This window comes from Pogona vitticeps, chromosome 1 (genome assembly GCF_051106095.1).
Source record: "Pogona vitticeps strain Pit_001003342236 chromosome 1, PviZW2.1, whole genome shotgun sequence".
Taxonomy (NCBI): domain Eukaryota; kingdom Metazoa; phylum Chordata; class Lepidosauria; order Squamata; family Agamidae; genus Pogona; species Pogona vitticeps.
In genome coordinates this window covers 178,432,955-178,450,917 of record NC_135783.1, presented here as the reverse complement: position 1 = coordinate 178,450,917, position 17,963 = coordinate 178,432,955, and the positions used below count along the sequence as shown (strand labels likewise).

At 41.4% G+C, this 17,963-nt stretch overlaps 1 protein-coding gene across 4 annotated transcripts in view; it reads right to left on the bottom strand.

Moving 5' to 3' along the window:
• The window catches only part of C1H2orf80 (chromosome 1 C2orf80 homolog), a 39,437-nt gene extending 33,815 nt beyond the window's left edge, over nt 1-5,622 (bottom strand). For all 4 annotated transcript variants that reach the window (XR_013537268.1, XR_013537273.1, XM_078377328.1 and 1 more), the window contains exon 1: nt 1,335-5,622. The gene's annotated coding sequence lies outside the window, so the exon portion shown is untranslated. The remainder of the gene's footprint in view (nt 1-1,334) is intronic.
• Nucleotides 5,623-17,963: the final 12,341 nt, after the last annotated feature.

The window sequence follows — 17,963 nt, the reverse complement described above, 5'->3', positions numbered from 1 at the left end:
GGAGTGAGCTGTCACCACTCACCAATACATGTGTAACAACCAGCTATACCTGGTCTTTTCATCAAATCCGGGTGAAATGGTAGATTTTCTGAACTAGTATTGAGGGTTGAAATCCATAGAAAAGGGGCAATAAATTGAGACCCAAATGAGACAAAATGGAGTTGTTCTTAGTAGGGTGCTCAAAATGGCTTTTTAGTATCACGTATGCAGAGGAATTAAAACAGTTGCAGCCTATCTTGAAATCAACAGAGCAGTAAGTACTGAGATAATTTGTGCTTGTGTTATTGTGACAAAGCCTGGAGGTGAAAGCACTTGCTCAGCATGATCAATGTAAATACAGAATAAAGAGACAGTTATCCCTGCTGTATCAATTTGATTTTCAAGACATATTTGAAAAATTAAATGTTATGGGGGAATCTGGATACTTACATGCCTAAGGTGACCCTCCAAGACAAAGTCCTATATTGTGATCTGCCAAGCATTTGACAAACCATTCTGTTTTTGTACTTCACTTAAAGCATAATATTTATTTAGTACCTAATCAATCAGCATACATGGTTAGTGGGCTGTATTTTCTTAAGTAGGTCAAAAGGTATGCATACAATTCTTTATTTAGGCAATCTTACAAATTCCTTCCCTTGTATCTCTGTTCTCCAGGACTCAACAGTGAATGTTGTCCACTCTTTTTTAGGAGAGATTTTCCCAACCTTAGACAGGAATGCATTTATAAGATATGAAGGACTATTCAAGCTGTTGATGACATTTGCTTCTAAAAACAGATGATGTCAATGCACTGGATGGAGCCACTGCACAGACTACCCATAAATGAAACGAAATGATTTGTGCATACTGTATTAAATCTTCTTTCAAATGCAATATATTTTAAAGACACGTCAAGAAGTATGTTAACGATTTTAGGCAGTCATTGAGATAACTGTTTTTATCACCAAAATCCTTCCTTGTCGTAAAAGCTGTGTGATAGTCCAATAAGCTGTACACATTCTGCTCTAACCGAAATGTATTTCCCAATCCGGTCTGGGATTTTGCAGGAATTTCCAGGTAAACCCATGCAACAAACAGCCAGCTAACCAACAGTATGCATAATAATAAACAGAGCAGTTATAAGGGCTTCATTTGGAAAACAACCATGTATAAACGCACATTACTTTCCAGCCGTAGAACATTGAAGGAATTGAATTGGGTTTTTTAAACTAGATCTTTCAACTACAAATGAAATGAGGAAATTGCATATTAATAGCATATAAATAGGATCTTAAAGAGGATACAATGTGCCATAGTTCAGCATAACTTGATGAGAAAAAAAAAATCATTACCTTTTCCGGTCTTTTTACACAATGGGTATCAGAAAGATTCAAGTTCTGGAATTCCTCTGGCTGAATACCATGAGAAAAGCATTCAGTCCAAATGATGTTATGCTCATCTTCCTTGACCACCAGTACCTTAACAGGAATGAACCACTTGCTCAGGGAAACCAGGAGAATGAAGCATTTGCCTGTTGCTTAGAAACACAGTACTGCTGAGCTGAAATTTTAAGGTTGCGTGTACTGTATGTCTGTAGGGGAGCGACAACAAGCAGCTCCCATTGAGCTTACCTCCTATCCCGGAACACAGAGGGATCCTTTTACATGCCAAGGCTTTCAATTTCACATCTAAACGTTTTATCCAAAACACTGACAGCTGGTTGATAGATGAGAACAGGTCCTTCATTTGCCATAGAGCTGAGAGGATGTTAACAGTTTGTGTCAGTAATCGTTTGTGCTGGAAAGAAGCAAGGAGATAAGAGTGGCCAGTTGATACTTGCAGCCTGATCTTATGCAGGTGGAGGCAATGCCAGAGGAATTCCAGAACTTGAATCTTTCTGATACTCACTGAAATCAAAGGTGTCACACGTGCCTGACTCTGCATCTTAACTGCATGAGAAAGAGGAGAGGAAAGCGCCAGCTGATAGGTTCAAGACAGGCCATGAAAGGGCCCCATCTGGCTTGATAGCTTGTCTGTTGTCCAACATGCAAAGTCATCCCTCCTTTCTGTAATCAGAATTTTTAAAAAACTTCCACGGACACCAAAGGAGACTCTTAAAAGACTGACAGCTGTGTATGGGGGGGATGTGTGCAGGTATTTATGCATGCAGATGCCTGCATGGGCAGGTGTGTGGGTGAACAATGAGCAATCACATTGTCGGTATATACTAGCAATAAAGGACAAAATCTGTCCTAACTCTGAGGAATATCAGCTGGCCTAGTGCTTGCTGCCAGCTCAGTAAACATAAAGCAGGGAGAGTAAATGACTGCAGACCAGGACTTCTTGTTATTATGTTATGTTATTATGGGGAAGGGGAGACCTGACCTCCCATTGTCTATTATGTTCCTCAGAACTGTCCTCCTAGAAAAATAATGACTGACAAGGAGTTTCCACTGCTTATGTTAACTCTTGTCTGATGAATCGAATTAATAAAAGAGGGGCTTACAAAACCATCATAAATTCTGGAATACTAAAAATGCTGGCTTTTGAAATGGTATTCTATAAGAACGTAAGAAAAAGTATAATGTACTACAATCTGTGAAGATTCTCAGTCATCTAGGGCAGGTTATCTGGAAGTTGAGTCATGACAACTGGACTTCTTTCTTATTAAGTTGACTGATAAGGAGTCCAGTTGCCATGGCTCAACTTCCAAATGTACTATAATGTTTGAAACTGATATATATTTTTAAAATTGACATCCACATGAAGAAAGATCAGGGCACATCACCTTAAATGCTTTTTGGGTTACCCCCCCACCTCATCAAAAGTAGCATCTGCACATGAGGAGAAACAGAAGATATTGAACTGAACAATATGAATTTTAAGGAACTCAGCCTGGAAATCTTATTTTATTATTTAGAATACAACACCCATTATTTCCCAGAATGGTTGAGGGATTCTATGAATTATAGTCCAAGAAGTAACTTTTCCAAGTTCTGACATGGAATAAGGATGATTTGCATGATAGCACTTTGTACTTCTGGTGTGCAAGCTCCATCAGCATTGACCCCACCAACTGTTGTATCCATCCATTCCAGAGAAGCAATAAAATGGGAGGAAAATACTTTTTAAAAGGTTGTGTTCATAATTGTATGTTTAAGTTGACAGCACAACTGGCTGTAATCAGGGCTGGCAAAGACATGTAGCATCTTCAGATGGTACCACAGTTGTTTCCTTGCTCCCTTCAAGGTACCTTAGGCAGAAGTTATATTGACCTTTGTAGCTCCAACAACATCTTTATTACGGCTGGATTTACGATTGGAGTGGTCTTCGCAGGAGTCTGAGTTCGGGCTGGCTAATAAATCATGAGAGGAATCTGAGTAATTAACGTGCTTGACTTTTATGGCTATGACTGGGAAAGAAGGAGATAGACTGAGTCTTACTATTTAAACCCACAATGGAGGATTACTTCAAGATCTGTATTCAGGAAATTCAATTGAATATTATTAATTAAATCAAGGGCCAGATCTTGGAAGCTAAGGCAGATATTAAGGCAACACTTCTTGGATCTTATGTTAAGACGGAGAGGAAAGACAAATTGACTGGACAAACCACTGAATTATCATGGCATCACCAAAGAGAGAGACTGTTCTCATCAGAAAGATGAGAATGGAATGAAAAAGGGGGAAAGGGAGGGGGGGTTTCTGGGGCCATGGATGGCCGACAATGTAGAGGGGTCGTCTTGGGGGGACTGGAGCGGGGATGAAGAAACCATTCCCTTAATTGTTTTGGAAGAAGAATTGAACCCCATTCCTGGTGCTGTGAAGCCCTTAACAGGACCATGGAATCTGGAGAACACTAATCCGTTTATTAACAGTTTGTGGACTCCTTTGAAACCGAGTTTGGAATTACAAGAGACTTTAAACCCCTTTTTGAAACCCCACCCTCCTAATGTTGATGTAGCAATAAACACTGAACCATTTGACTTGTTACCACCATCTCGTCCTTTATTGGAGGTGCCTACAGCCTCAGAAAACGAACCTTCACAGTAACATATCTATAAGCAATTTTGGCCATGTTCGGATTGTATTGGTAGACAAGCACATTTACTTAGAAATGTTTATGATGAATATAATATTAGATCCTAATGCTTCTAAGGCATGTACTGTGGTGCCTCGCTAGACAGTTACCTCGCATGACAGTTTTTTCGCTAGATATTGACTTTTTGCGATCGCTATAGCGATTCGCAAAACAGTGATTCCTATGGGGGAATTTCGCTGGACACTGTTTGGTCCTTGCTTCGCAAACCAATTTTCGCTAGACAACGATTTGACAGCTCCCTCCGTGCTCGCAAAATGGGTGTTTTCGGGACCTAAGCTTCGCAAGACAGCTATTTAAACAACTGATCGGCTGTTCACAAAGCAGCTTTCCTATGGCCGATCTTGGCTAGACAACGATGATTCTTCCCAATTGGAACGCATTAAAGTTTTCAATGGGGAAATGCTTTTCACTAGACAATGATTTCACTAAACAGTGATTTCAGTGGAATGGATTATCATCGTCTAGCGAGGCACCACTGTATATAGAGATATCAAATATGTGTGAATTTATAATAGTGGCTATGTAGATAAGATTAGACATATAATATCTTTATGTATTTAGAAAATGTGATTTTTGATGGTTGTATTGGCCATGTTTGGATCTTACTGATGGATAAGTAACCTAATCAGAAATGTTTATGATAATTGGATAGATGGAAATGCAAGTGAAAGAATTTATAAAAATTATAAATTTAGGAGGCTAGATATTGAACTAATATTTGAAATAGGAATACAAAATATGTGTAGATATATATGGATATAGTATGATTTAGTATGGGAGTAGGGCATAAGATCTCTTGTAGTCAGAATTATATAAGGATAAGCTTGAATGGGAAATACCTCCCTGCTTATATTTTTGTTTGTGTTATATGTTTTGGATTGTCTTATATGTTTTTGTTTGTTTTGTATGTATGCATGTGTTATAAAAAATAAAATTAAAAAAACAACAATTTGATGCACTTCCATGATGACACAAAATCACAGCTAAATGGTATGGCTGATGATTTCTATGCGAGGAAGAAGGATCTCTGTGACAGACAGGAATTCAGTATTTTGGTAAATCCATAGCTGGGCTGAGGGTATATTATTTACCTTTGCTTTCATCTTCCTCTTAACCCCTTCTATTGTCTTTGCTGTGCATCATGTGAACTTTTGGTTCTATCAAATGTCATACCCGTTGTTGCTCCATAAAGAACAGCTAAGAGGACATTTGAGCTATGAGGCCATCTTGTTTCTCCCAGTAGGGTTTGCAATCAAGTACACATTTAGTGCAGATGTGCTGTCAAGTCACCTCTGAGTGACCTCCAAATGAATGAGAGACCTCCAAAATGTTCTATCCTAAAAAACTCTGTTCTGCAATTTGAAACTGAAGCCTGTTTCTTCCCTAATGAAGTCAATCTACCTCACGGATGAAATCCCTCATTTCTGCTCTTTTGTGTCATCTTTTTCATTGCACTGGTTTATTGTAATAGAGCACAACCTCTTATCCATGGGAACAGTATCCACTGATTCACTTATCCATGGTCTGAAAATATTAAAAGAAAAATCTTAGAAGTAGTATATATACTTAAAAACAAAGTTACCAGAAATGGCCAGTAGAGGTAGCGAAAGACCATGCTATGTTTGGTGTCCACTAGACACTATAGGCACTATAGGCAATATAGACACGAAGAGTTGGACACGACTTAACAACTAAACCAGTGGTCGTCAACCCACGGTTTGTGGCCCAGCACTGGTCTGTGGGCTTCCTTTAACTGAGCTGTGGACACGGATCTCCACCCCACATGCATGCACCGGGGGCGCGTCGCACTTGCAGAGGGGCATGTCACGCTTGCGGGTGGGCGTGTCATGTTCACAGGTGGGCATATCGCGCTGGTGCGCATGAGCGCAACATGACCACCCGCAAGTGCAACATGCCCATCCACTCTCAAAATCTGCCGGCTTCTAATTTCACCCCAACCTGGAGTGAGAGCAGCAGCGGCAACACCTACTTGGCAATCACAGGGCTTCCTCCCTGCCTTGTAGGGGCTGGGTCTCACCTGCCCCCCGAAGCGCCCACACATGTCCAGAAGGGGAGCCCTCTCCCTGCCCGGCAGTCTTCTCCCTCAGGGGTTTGGCACCACCAGGACTTCTGCTTTTAGGTCTCTCTCTCTCTCCCCACCCCTGCTCCTCACAGGTCACCTGAGGCTCCTGCTCCTGCTCCCTCATCCTCTTTGTGGCTGAGGTGAAGGAGGGGCCTCTCTTGCAACCTGGCCATGTGCTTCTCCTTCCTTCAGCCTGGCACTCCTCCGCTCCCTGCCCAGACATGCCGCGGGAGGGGGTGATGCCGAGAGAACAGCCTTCTCGCACGCACTCCCCTCCCTGTCTCCTTTCGCAGCATGCCGCGGAGAGCTCATTCCTGTCCATCCGTCCATCTTGACTGTCTGTTGCTTGTTCCCTCCCTCTCTCTTCCTTTCCTTTTCTGCTGCTGCTTGTTTGCCGCCACTGCCACCACCGCCAGGGCCGAAGAGCCATGGCCAACAAGGAACAAGGAACAAACAAAAAGGAAAGGAATCTTGGTGTCAGGTAGAACAGAACAAAGCCTATTTTATATTTGTTTCTTCCATGTAGGCAGAACACAACATATTTAAAAATATATTGTTATTGCCACCCAATAGTTGAACATGTGTACCACAAAGAGCTCTACCATCCAATACTCCACTATTCCTTTCCATTCCCCATTACATGACTTCTGAATCACCCATCCCCTTCTGCCTAACCAAATGCAGACTGAAAGAGGAAAAAAGGAAATTCAATTTTTAAACAAGGAATATCTTACTCCAACAGGTCCAGTTGAAGAGACAGTGGTCTTCTCATCCCTTTTCTATTAGAGGCTGGATGTTGTTGTGGCCATTCTGACCATGCATGCAACAACTCTAAACAATGTTATTGTGTTGTATCCAGACCAATAATTGATTATTCTTTCTGCACTGCTTCTTCCATTCATTTTACCTTTTACCTTTACAATCTGTCACAGATTGCTACAAATACCATCTCCATCTGCAGCTCTTCTGTTTAAAATTTATAAGGGTCCAACCCTTGGATCTCTATCCTTCAGAATGAAGAGAAAGAGGAGAGCTTTTTTTCTTATGTCCAAATGGGAATGCCACTAGTTTGATATTTTCTTGATAAATCAGCAATGCTGATCATATGAGCCCTGTTGTGTGAGAGGCAGAATCAGGAGGAAATCAGTATAGTGTCAGGCTTGTGATTATTCTTGTGGACATCCTACATTTGGAGGGGTGAGAGATGGAACTGTGCTAGTGGCAGTCAAGACTGCTTTTGGGATGAACTGTGGAGCTGTTGAAAAAGAATGCAAAAGAGAAAATGTAGAGGAGACATGTAAGCTGTCTGGGAAGCATTTGAGAATTTTTGTAGTTAAAATATTCCACTGTGGTCCCTTGTTGACTATTGACACTTTGGAATATACAGTAATACTATGAATTTCCAAAACATTGTAGATTTATTCACATGATATTTTAAAGTTCATTAAATTAATATTCAATGTTTTCTTCCACTACGGTTATTTAATCTCAGCCCACCCACTCCCGAAATAAAGAGACGGACACAGGTGTTGGAGTTAACTAGGGCCACGCTTTATTGCTTTTAACTTCCAATCACTCTCATCCTGCAGAGGGGCCTGGACGTCATGTGGATCCCTAGGGCAGGCTCTAGGGGTATCTCTTACCCCCTCTCCAATCCTAAGTGGTTGAGTCCCAAGCCCCTGGTCAGAGCTGTCCGCTGAACGGCTCATACCCAGCTGGCCACAGACTGGGAAGAAAAACCTCCCTATCTGCCATCCATCCAATTGTCTAGAACTAAGACATGCAATGGATGAAACTATACTGTATTCATCCCTCATCCCAGCAAGTGAAACGCTAGATCCTGGTTGCTGTGATCCTGGGTGCAGTAGGAACTCATGTGCTTTTTGGAAGCTCGCTGAAACTCACCTTCTCTTCCGCACTACCTGACAGTTTGACCTATTTAAACGTAACTCAAACCTAGAATAGCCCTCAGAATCCCTTGGGTATACAGTGTGGGATAGGCAAAAATACATCCACCCACCTTTTATATGCCAATCAGGTGAGATGGACCCAAAATTCCTATCCGGCCCCGAAGCGACCACCTCAGCCACACTGGACCCAGGGCGGGCAGGTTAACTCAAAGGAAAAAGGGCTGGCTGGGGGCAGAAGGACCTTATAATTGCACCAACATCCAGCCCCAGCACAGCCTTGTGGGAAGCGCCAATTGGTGCCTCTACCTGCCTGTGTCAGATCAGGAGACATGGGGAAAATAGTTCCAAGCCAGTGTATGAATCCATGCCAGCAGAGGTATACATTGCCCACTAGCTCCAGAAATACAGAGATGGACTCAAGTGTTGGAGTTAACTAGGAACACACTTAACTGATTTTAACCCCTCTATTGAGGGGTGGGTTGTGGGGGGCATGTTATAAATGGTGTGAGAGATTGGTTAGGGCTGTCGGGCATGCGGGGCATGGAAGGGATGAGGGGAGTGCATAGTGGGATCCTTTTTGTCCAAACAATGTGGGATTGTGGGTGGGAGGAGAAAAGACATGTTCTGTTGGTTGCTGGAGGGAGGGAGGTGTGAGGAGGGCAGGTCAATGTGATAGTGGATGAATTCAGATGTAGGGACTGAGTGGTGGGGGGTGAAGATTGGGTTAAGAACTGAAATGGAGACAAAATGGGTGAAGTATATATGGGAGAGAGGAGGTCTGGATAGGACCTTGTGTTGCTCCCAAATATTTACTTACCTCTTCTGCCAACAACCTATTTTGTTGTTTAGTCATTAAGTGGTGTCCGACTCTTCGTGACCCCATGGACCAGAGCATGCCAGGCTTTCCTGTCTTCCACTGGCTCCCGGAGCTGGGTCAAATTCATGTTGGTAGCTTCAATGGCAGTGTCCAACAATCTTGTCTTCTGCTGTCCCCTTCTTCTCTTACCTTCACACTTTCCCAACATCAGGATCTTTTCCAGGGAGTCTTCTCTTCTCATGAGATGGCCAAAGTATTGGAGCCTCAGCTTCAAGATCTGTCTTTCCAGTGAGCACTCAGGGTTGATTTCCTTCCAAATGGATAGGTTTGTTCTCCTTGCAGTCCAGGGGAATCTCAAGAGTCTCCTTCACCTCTACAATTCAAAAGCATCAATTCTTTGGTGGTCAAACTTCTTTATGTCCCAGCTCTCACTTCCATACATCACTACTGGAAAAACCATAGCTTTGACTATGCAGACCTTTGTTGGCAAGGTGATGTCTCTGCTTTTTAAGACGCTGTCTAGGTTTGACATTGCTTTCCTCCCAAGAAGCAAGTGTCTTTTAATTTTCTGGCTGCTGTCTCCATCTGCAGTGATCATGGAGCCCAAGAAAGTAAAATCTGTCACTGCCTCCATATCTTCACCTTCTATTTGCCAGGAGGTGATGGGACCAGTGGTCATGATCTTAGTTTTTTTTTTATGTTGAGCTTCAGACCATTTTTTGTGCTCTCCTCTTTTACCCTCATTAAGAGGTTCTTTCATTCCTCCTCACTTTCTGCCATTAGAGTGGTATCATCTGCATATCTGAGGTTGTTGATATTTCTTCCAGCAATCTTAATTCCAGCTTGGAATTCCTCCATTCTTGCCTTTCGCAATATATGTATTCTGCATATAAGTTAAATAGGCAGGGGACAATATACAGCCTTGTCGTACTCCTTTCCCAATTTTGAACCAATCAGTTGTTCCATATCCAGTTCTAACTGTTGATTCCTGTCCCATGTATAGGTTTCTCAGTAAACAGATAAGGTAGTCAGGCATTCCCATTTCTTTAAGAACTCACCATAGTTTGCTATGGTCCACATAGTCAAAGGCTTTTGCATAGTCTATCAAGCAGAAGTAGATGTTTTTCTGGAACTCTCTGGCTTTCAAGTTCCTCTGCCCCTTCGAAATCCAGTTTGTACTTTGGGGAGTTCTTAGTCTACATACTGCTGAAGCCTACCTTGCAGGATTTTGAGCATAACCCTGCTAGCGTGTGAAATGAGTGCTATTGTATGGTAGCTGGAGCATTCTTTGGCACTGCCCTTCTTTGGGATTGGGATGTAGACTGATCTTTTCCAATCCTCTGGCCACTGCTGAGTTTTCCAAACTTGCTGGCATATTGAGTGTAATACCTTAACAGTGTCATCTTTTAAGATTTTAAATAGTTTGACTGAAATGCCATCACCTCCACTGGCTTTGTTGTTAGCCAAGCTTTCTAAGGCCCACTTGACTTCACTCTCCAGATGTCTGGCTCAAGATCAACAACCACACTACAGTGGTGCCTTGACTTATGACTATAATCCATTCTAGAAGATGTGCATAACTTGAAATGGTCGTAAGTCGTAGCACCATTTCCCATAGGAATACCTAGAAATCCCATTAATCCGTTCTGGCCGGAAAAAATATACCAAAAATAAATAAAATAAAATAAAACACCAGAAGCCCCATAGGAATGTCCTGGGGCCAAACAACAAACACACCAAAACAAACAAACAAACAAACAAACAAACAAACAAACAAACAAACAATACAGCCAGCCCCAGGCAAATGCTATCGGGCTGGGAAAAAACACTAAAAAAAGAAGAAGAAAAAACACACACGGCCAGCCCCAGTGGAACGCTATGGGGCTGGGGGGGAAAGCACAATGTCCCCAAACACAGCCAGATCCTACGAAATGCCATGGGGCTGAGGAAAAAAACACAACCCCCCCACCACAGTAAGCTTCAGCAGAACGCTATGGGGCTGGGAAAAACACTCAAAAACAACCCCCCATACAGCCAGCCCCAGCGGAATGTGATGGGCTGGGAAAACACACACACACAGACCCCACAGTCAGCCCCAGTGGAACGCCATGGGGCTGGAAAAAAACACACAAAAACACCCTCCACATACACACAGCCAGCCCGAACACAATGGGGCTGGGGAAAAAACCACACCAAAACACAAAAAACATCACAGCACAGGAGGAAGGCAGTAAAAATGCAAAAAACAAAACAAAACAAAACCAAAATTAGTTTCCATCTCTTACCTTTTCAGTGTCTTTACCTGAATAAGGAGGGAAGGCAGTTAAAACAGAAAAAATAAACACAAATTGGTTTTGATTCCTTACCTGGTCAGTGTCTTCACCTGCATAAGGAGGGATGGTGGTAAAAATGGGGAAAAAATAAACCAAAATTAGGTTTGATCTCTTACCTGGTCAGTGTCTTTACCTGCATAAGGAGGGAAGGCAGTTAAAAAGGAAGAAATAAACCAAAATTAGGTTTGATCTCCTCCCTGGTCGGTGTCTTGGGCTTTATAAGGAGGAAAGCTGATAAAAATGCAATAAATAAGCCAAAATTAGTTTTCATCTCTTACCTTCTCAGTGTCTTTACCTGAATAAGGAGGGAAGGCAGTTAAAATGGAAAAAAATAAACAGAAATTTGTTTTAATTCCTTACCTGGTCAATGTCTTCACCTGCATAAGGAGGGAAAGTGGTAAAAATGGAAAAAATAAACTAAAATTAGTTTTGATCTCTTACCTGGTCAGTGTCTTTACCTGTATAAGGAGGGAAGGTGGTAAAATGCAAAAAAAAAAATTTACAATTTTCATCTCTTAACTTCTCAATGTCTTTACCTGAATAAGGAGGGAAGGCAGTTAAAATGGAAAAAATGAACAGAAATTGGTTTTGATTCCTTATCTGGTCAGTGTCTTCACCTGCATAAGGAGGGAAGTTGGTTAAAAAAAACACACACAACACCACCAAAATTAGGTTTGATCTCCTACCTGGTTGGTGTCTTGGCCTGCATAAGGGAAGGTAGTAAAAATAAATCTAAATTACCTGGTCAGTGCCTAACCATAAGATATGTTGTTTTACCTAGAAGATAGTTGTGTGATATGTATTAACATTTATAAACCACTCTTTAAATTTTGAGCAAGTAATTAACACTATGAATATGGAAATAAATACAAGAGAAATCAACTCAGAAAGAGAACTATTAAGCTGAACAAGTAAATAGATCCTGGCATATTAATACATTAAATGGGTAAATATTTCAGACACAATAATCTTTGGAACCCTTCAGACTCAGAAACTGTCAAGGTAAATTTACAGGTCTGATCAGAATAAAGTATATTAATGAGCAGCCATGATGAACAGATATGTAGAAACTGAGTCATAATGACTCAGCAATGCTGACTCATGCATGATGCAACACATAATGTGATTGGACACAAGCAGATCTGTGCATATATACACTGCCTTGCGCCAAGGAAGCCGGTGAGTACAAGAGGGTACAAGAAACGCAAGTGGAAGAAGTCCAGGGAGGTGAGAGTTCTACCGTTTAAAGCCCAGGAGAGGAAAAAGAACAGAGAACTGAGAGAAAAGCAGCAGCATGCAGTCGTTTGGGGCAGGGAGCATGGGAGGCTTTCCCTTGACAAGACTGAATCAAAAGAATTATCAGACGTGGTCGATGAATGCCAATATGTTCCTAAGAAGGGAGGAATTGTGGCAGATTGTTACCAATCCCCCTGCTGCGTCAGATGAGGAAGAACAAAAACAGAATGAAAAGGCTTTATTGACTATAATTCTTTGTTTGGAGGACAGCCAGTTGATTCATGTACCTGGACTGACCTCAGCTAAAGAATGTTGGGAGGCTTTGAGACGAATTTATGTTCGTGATACAGCAAGAAGTAAAGTGTCATTAACCAGAAAGCTGTATAGAGCTAGACTTGAGGATGGCGAAAGCATGTCTCAGCATCTACAGAAGATGAAAAACCTGTTTATTGAGCTTCAGCAGAGAAACATGGAGTTTACAGAAACCCATAAAGTATATGTAATTTTAAGCAGTCTTCTGCAGGACTTTGATGTGCTAGTGACGCGCCTGGAGTCCATGCCAGAAGGTGATTTAACCCTTGAATACTTGACCGCAAACTGCTGGAGGAGGAACAACAGAGGAGTGAAAGATCTGAAAATAAAATGAGACATGACAGGCCACAGCGAAGGAGAGAAAACAGCCCACAGCACAGAAAAACTGCTTCCAGGAGGGGAGAGCAGGAAAACAAAGCATTTACTGCTGCTCCTGCTTGGGCTGAAATTAGAAGCCAAGCAGATTTTGAGGGTGGATGGGTGTGTCGCGTTTGCGGGTGGGTGTGGTACGCTTATGCACATGCACATGTGACACGCCCCTCCGCAAGTACAACACGCCCAACCACGAGTGTGACACACCCCTCCACAAGTGTAACATGCCCCTCCATGAGTGTGACACGCCAACCTGCGAGCATGTGGGTGCTCCTGCCCCCCAACCAGCGTGCTCATGGATCCCGAAACCCCCAAATGGTTCATAGTCCCAAAAAGGGTTGGGGATCACTGGAACAACAAAGAGAAATATACTTCCACCATGTCATTACCAGAACTGGCCACTAGAGAGAGCCAGAGACCATGCTAGAGTTCCAATTTTTCAGCATTCATGGGGGTTCCTTCTATAGTTATCCACCCCCCATGGGATAGCTGCTGAAAAGTTGCATTCAGGATTGTGATCCTGTTTCTTTTACTTTTGCTTCTCATCTGTCCTTAACTATTTTAAGTGTTTCCTCCATCTAGGCTTTTCTTTCTTTGGATTACAGGTGCCAATGTTTGATACATTGCCTAAATACAGTGTTCAAATAATTAAGCAGAATAATTATTCCATCTCAATGGAAATGTGATATGTGGTGGTAAAAGGGAGGTTTGAATAACAGTGGTTATTTCAGGGCTAACCTGACAAGTTGAGCAAAATAAAGTTAAAAGGCTATTGGCTCTGCTCGTTTGCCAAAGCACATTTGGCTTTGCAATTCTGAGGTTTCTCTACCAGAGCAAAGCCCACAGAGAAACATTGTATCCCCAACTTCAATTGCAAAAATAGGCATCTTGTTTCCAAAACAAATATTTTCTGCTGAATAAGAGAGAGCCATTGGAATTTCCTTTGAATCAGCAGCGATAGCCACCAGCTGAGTCTTAATTTTATTTCTTTGAGCAGGTATCTGACTGTTTACCTTATTAATCAAAATATTTGAACAATATAAAAGTACACATGTAACATGGAGCAGGAACCAAGAGGCCATGCAGACTTCATATGTTTTCTGTTGGTGTAACGCTATCAGCCTAACTTTAAGTACGTACTGAATTCCGGCAGTAAGTCAGCCTAGGCATGTTCTATTGGAAACAAAGTAAGCGAATGGGTGTGCTACAGCATGCCTACAAAAACTTTTTAACTGGGAAAAAAATCATCATTGAATGTTTTGCCAGTGACATTATTGGCAGGTGTAATGAACAGGATTTCAGTCACTATGTTGCATTTTTCTGTCATATGAATCATTATACTTATAATCAGATTAGCACAAACCTTAGAATTATATCTTTGAACTGCAGAGCTGGAAGGGACCTTTTAGATCCCAGCCCCTATCAGGGAGTCAGCACAGTGAGGAATCGAACTCTCAACAGTGGGTTCCCCAGCCAGCTAACTAAACCATGGCACTATCCAGCAGTTCTTTAAGGCATTAGAAACCATGTTATTTACCATTAAGTCCTTTCTAAATGAATGTAGATATAATCAAGCGACATCGGCTAGAATTTAACAAGAGATAACTTTGCTCCTTTTGTTTTTTACCTGGTAGCAGTTACCATTTATATTTTGCGGAGGTCTGTCTTCCAAATGCTGCTGCCTCCCATGTTTCTGGGTTTTAAGGCGAGCACAATGGAGCTTGTGCTTGGCATGACAGGCAGCAGCCTGTAGCATTCTCATGGTTTCTTTCAGATAACGAACATTGTCTTTTACTTACTATAAGCAGAGAAGTAAATTGTTGCTACATTAAAACTTCCAATATTGGCAACTGATTGTAATTGATGATTTTTTTGAAGTCACTTGGCCCTGGAAAAGTCCATCGTTTGAGAGATGCTTTGGGAGGAAGAAAGGTCTTTACCTATTGAATTTCTGCCTTTCAAATAGCTGTGACAGGTAGATAATCAAGTCTAAGCTGTTGCAACTGCTTTAAATTATGTTTCAGGAAGACATCTACATGCTAGGAGAATTAATGCCATGAAAACTCACCTGGGTTACACATTTTGGGTTTCTAGTGTTTTGAAAGGCATTTATTTATTTAAAATACTTCAGCCCTTCCTTTTTCCTTAGGAAGGACCCAAGACAGCTTATATCTTTAAAAGAATACTAAAACCTAAAAACAGTAAATATGCAAATACTAAAAAGGATCAGATACCCCCCCAAAAAAAAACAGTAAACAAAAGCAGCACAAAAACACATTTAAAGCAGTGTAAGGTGCAAGCATCCATTTAAAAAACCACCACTTGGCAGCTGTTCACTCAGGGAAAACTTGCCTGAAGAGAAAGGATGGCCTTCTTGCAGAAGGTCAGGAAAGAGCCTGGCCTCTTATGGGAAGGAGTTCCAACATCTGGAAACAGCAACAGAGAAGGCTGTCTTCCATATCCTCACCAAATGTACCCGTGAGGGTGGTGGGACTAAGAGACAGGCCTCTCCTGGTAATCTTAACATCTGAGCAGGCTCACAAGGTAGAGGGAATGAGAGTAATTCTCCATTTCCTTTCCGGCTCTTAAACTCCCATTCTATCTTCAATAATTTTGATTGCTGCCATGTGTTAAAACTCACATAACAAAGAACTGTGCACACCAACATTAATGATCTGCTGGACCTTTTTTTAAAAAAGTTGCTTCCACTCCCCACCACTATCTATTATTTAAACAAGAAAAAAAAAAGGCAGAGATTGAAATAACAAATGAAGTATAAAACTACAGAAGAGGACCAACACAAAATACTTCAGATCACATATGGACAATTTAAAGTATTTACTTACCCACAGAGGGGTTCCTCTCACCATTCAGACACACTATCTTCTTTGTCTGGATAGGTTACGTCCTGGAGATCAGCACACTAATGGTTGGAAAATGCCTCCTGAGGCCTGTGCCTTCCCTAGGACACTCTCAGTCTCTGTCTCAGGGAAAATACACACAAGGAGGTTGTTGCTCCCAGTTGCAAACCAACCCCATCCACAAAACTTGAAGTAACCCAAAACACTTTGTGATGGTAACCCTGACTAATCTGCTTAATAACAGGGAAGCAAGGTGATTGGCTGGGTGGTGCATTTGGCCAGCCAATTCCTGGAGCCTGAAGGAGAGCTGGAAGAAAAGGCAAAAGAAAAGTGTGACAGAAGAAAGAGGGTGTATTTTTGGGTTATTGTAACTGAAGGACTGAAGCTTAGATGTGTTCCCAAGCTGAAGTCACTTTGTAATGAAGAGAATATAATTTTTCATTCTTTAACCACTGGATCTGGTGTGGCTAATTTTTTAATTATTTATTTAAGGACAGGGTAGGGTATACAAAAAGTAAGGGGGAATAGGGAAGAGGGGAAAAGGGTTAGGGGGGACAGGAGAACACAAGAGTATACAATCATCCGATCAATTCATATTACAATAACAAATCAACTTTTTGCTTTTGCACAGTTTGATTACCCTCCTGCTTTCATCTTATCATTTAATTTTAGTTTAATTCTATGTTACTCCAACACTATCTGGTAACTGCAGCCATTTCTACAATACATCCCATCGTTCAGTTTCCTTTTGCATTGAACAGTCCTTCAGCCCATCTGACAGAATATCCATTTTTTATCACTTCCCATATTTTCACAATAAGATTCTCTTGTTTCAGTATCTCTGCTTTCTTGGGATTTTTAACATAGTGCTTTTTAATTTTGGAAGCTGCATAGGTCACTGGATAACTCTCTATCCCATCTATGTTACATGGTGTCATGCCCGATAAGGACAGTTCTAAAGTTTGTACAACTTCAGTTAAGTGCTGTTTGGTATCTAATGTCACCTCTTTCATTAGATCTTCTATTTTGCTAAGACCTTCATTCACTTGCTGAAACCCTGTTATTATTGTCTTTTGCATAGTAATCTGCCATTCCTTTTCTATTTCTTGTACCACTATTCCAAAACTTTGGGACTGAACAGACCAAGTCTCCATTTGATGTCTTAAATTTTTGGAGGCCATCTCAGGCTTTCCAATGAGTGGGGTTTGTATAGATGATACTATGTCCTTAACCACAATGATCACCCCCTTAGATTCAACAGTTTCCACAATTTTATCAACAATCCAAACCCCTAATCATAAACCTCCCCTTAGATCTCCCTCCAATCTTTATCCAAATATTATAAAAATCAACTTTTAACCCAGCAAATTCAAAATCAAATAGAACCGTGGCACAATTATTTCTTCTTCTCCAGAGTTTAGCAAGCTACTATTATCAGACTCACATGCAGTCCAAAAAACCAAACAACAATCACAGAGTCTCAGACTGTCCAGTAGTTGTCCTTGAAGCCCGTCTTATGATCTTTCCATTAACCCATTGATACTCCTCAGTCCAGTCCACCACGTCAGCTCCTTCTTTCTTCTCCAGAAAACCACCAGATTCTGTTATTAAAAATTCACAGAGTCCAGGAAAGGGAAAAGAGAAATATGTCCAAGCCAAACTGCATTCACAAAACACAAGTCTCTTAAATCCTGTCCGATGGTATTACCGTCTGGGATTCTTTTCCAGAAACATAAGATTTATTTTTCCGTCTCATTCTCTTGGCTTTGAAACCAGCCTGCTGTATTAAGAGTTCACTTGGGAAGGAGAAAGCAAAGCAAAGCAAAGCGTGCTGCTTATATACCGCCCCATAGCGCTTCAAGCACTCTCTGGGTGGTTTACAATTTAATTATGCTTTTGAAGCAGACTGATAAGATAGGTTCGCCACTGCTTTTCTTCTTTCAGCCAAATATTTTC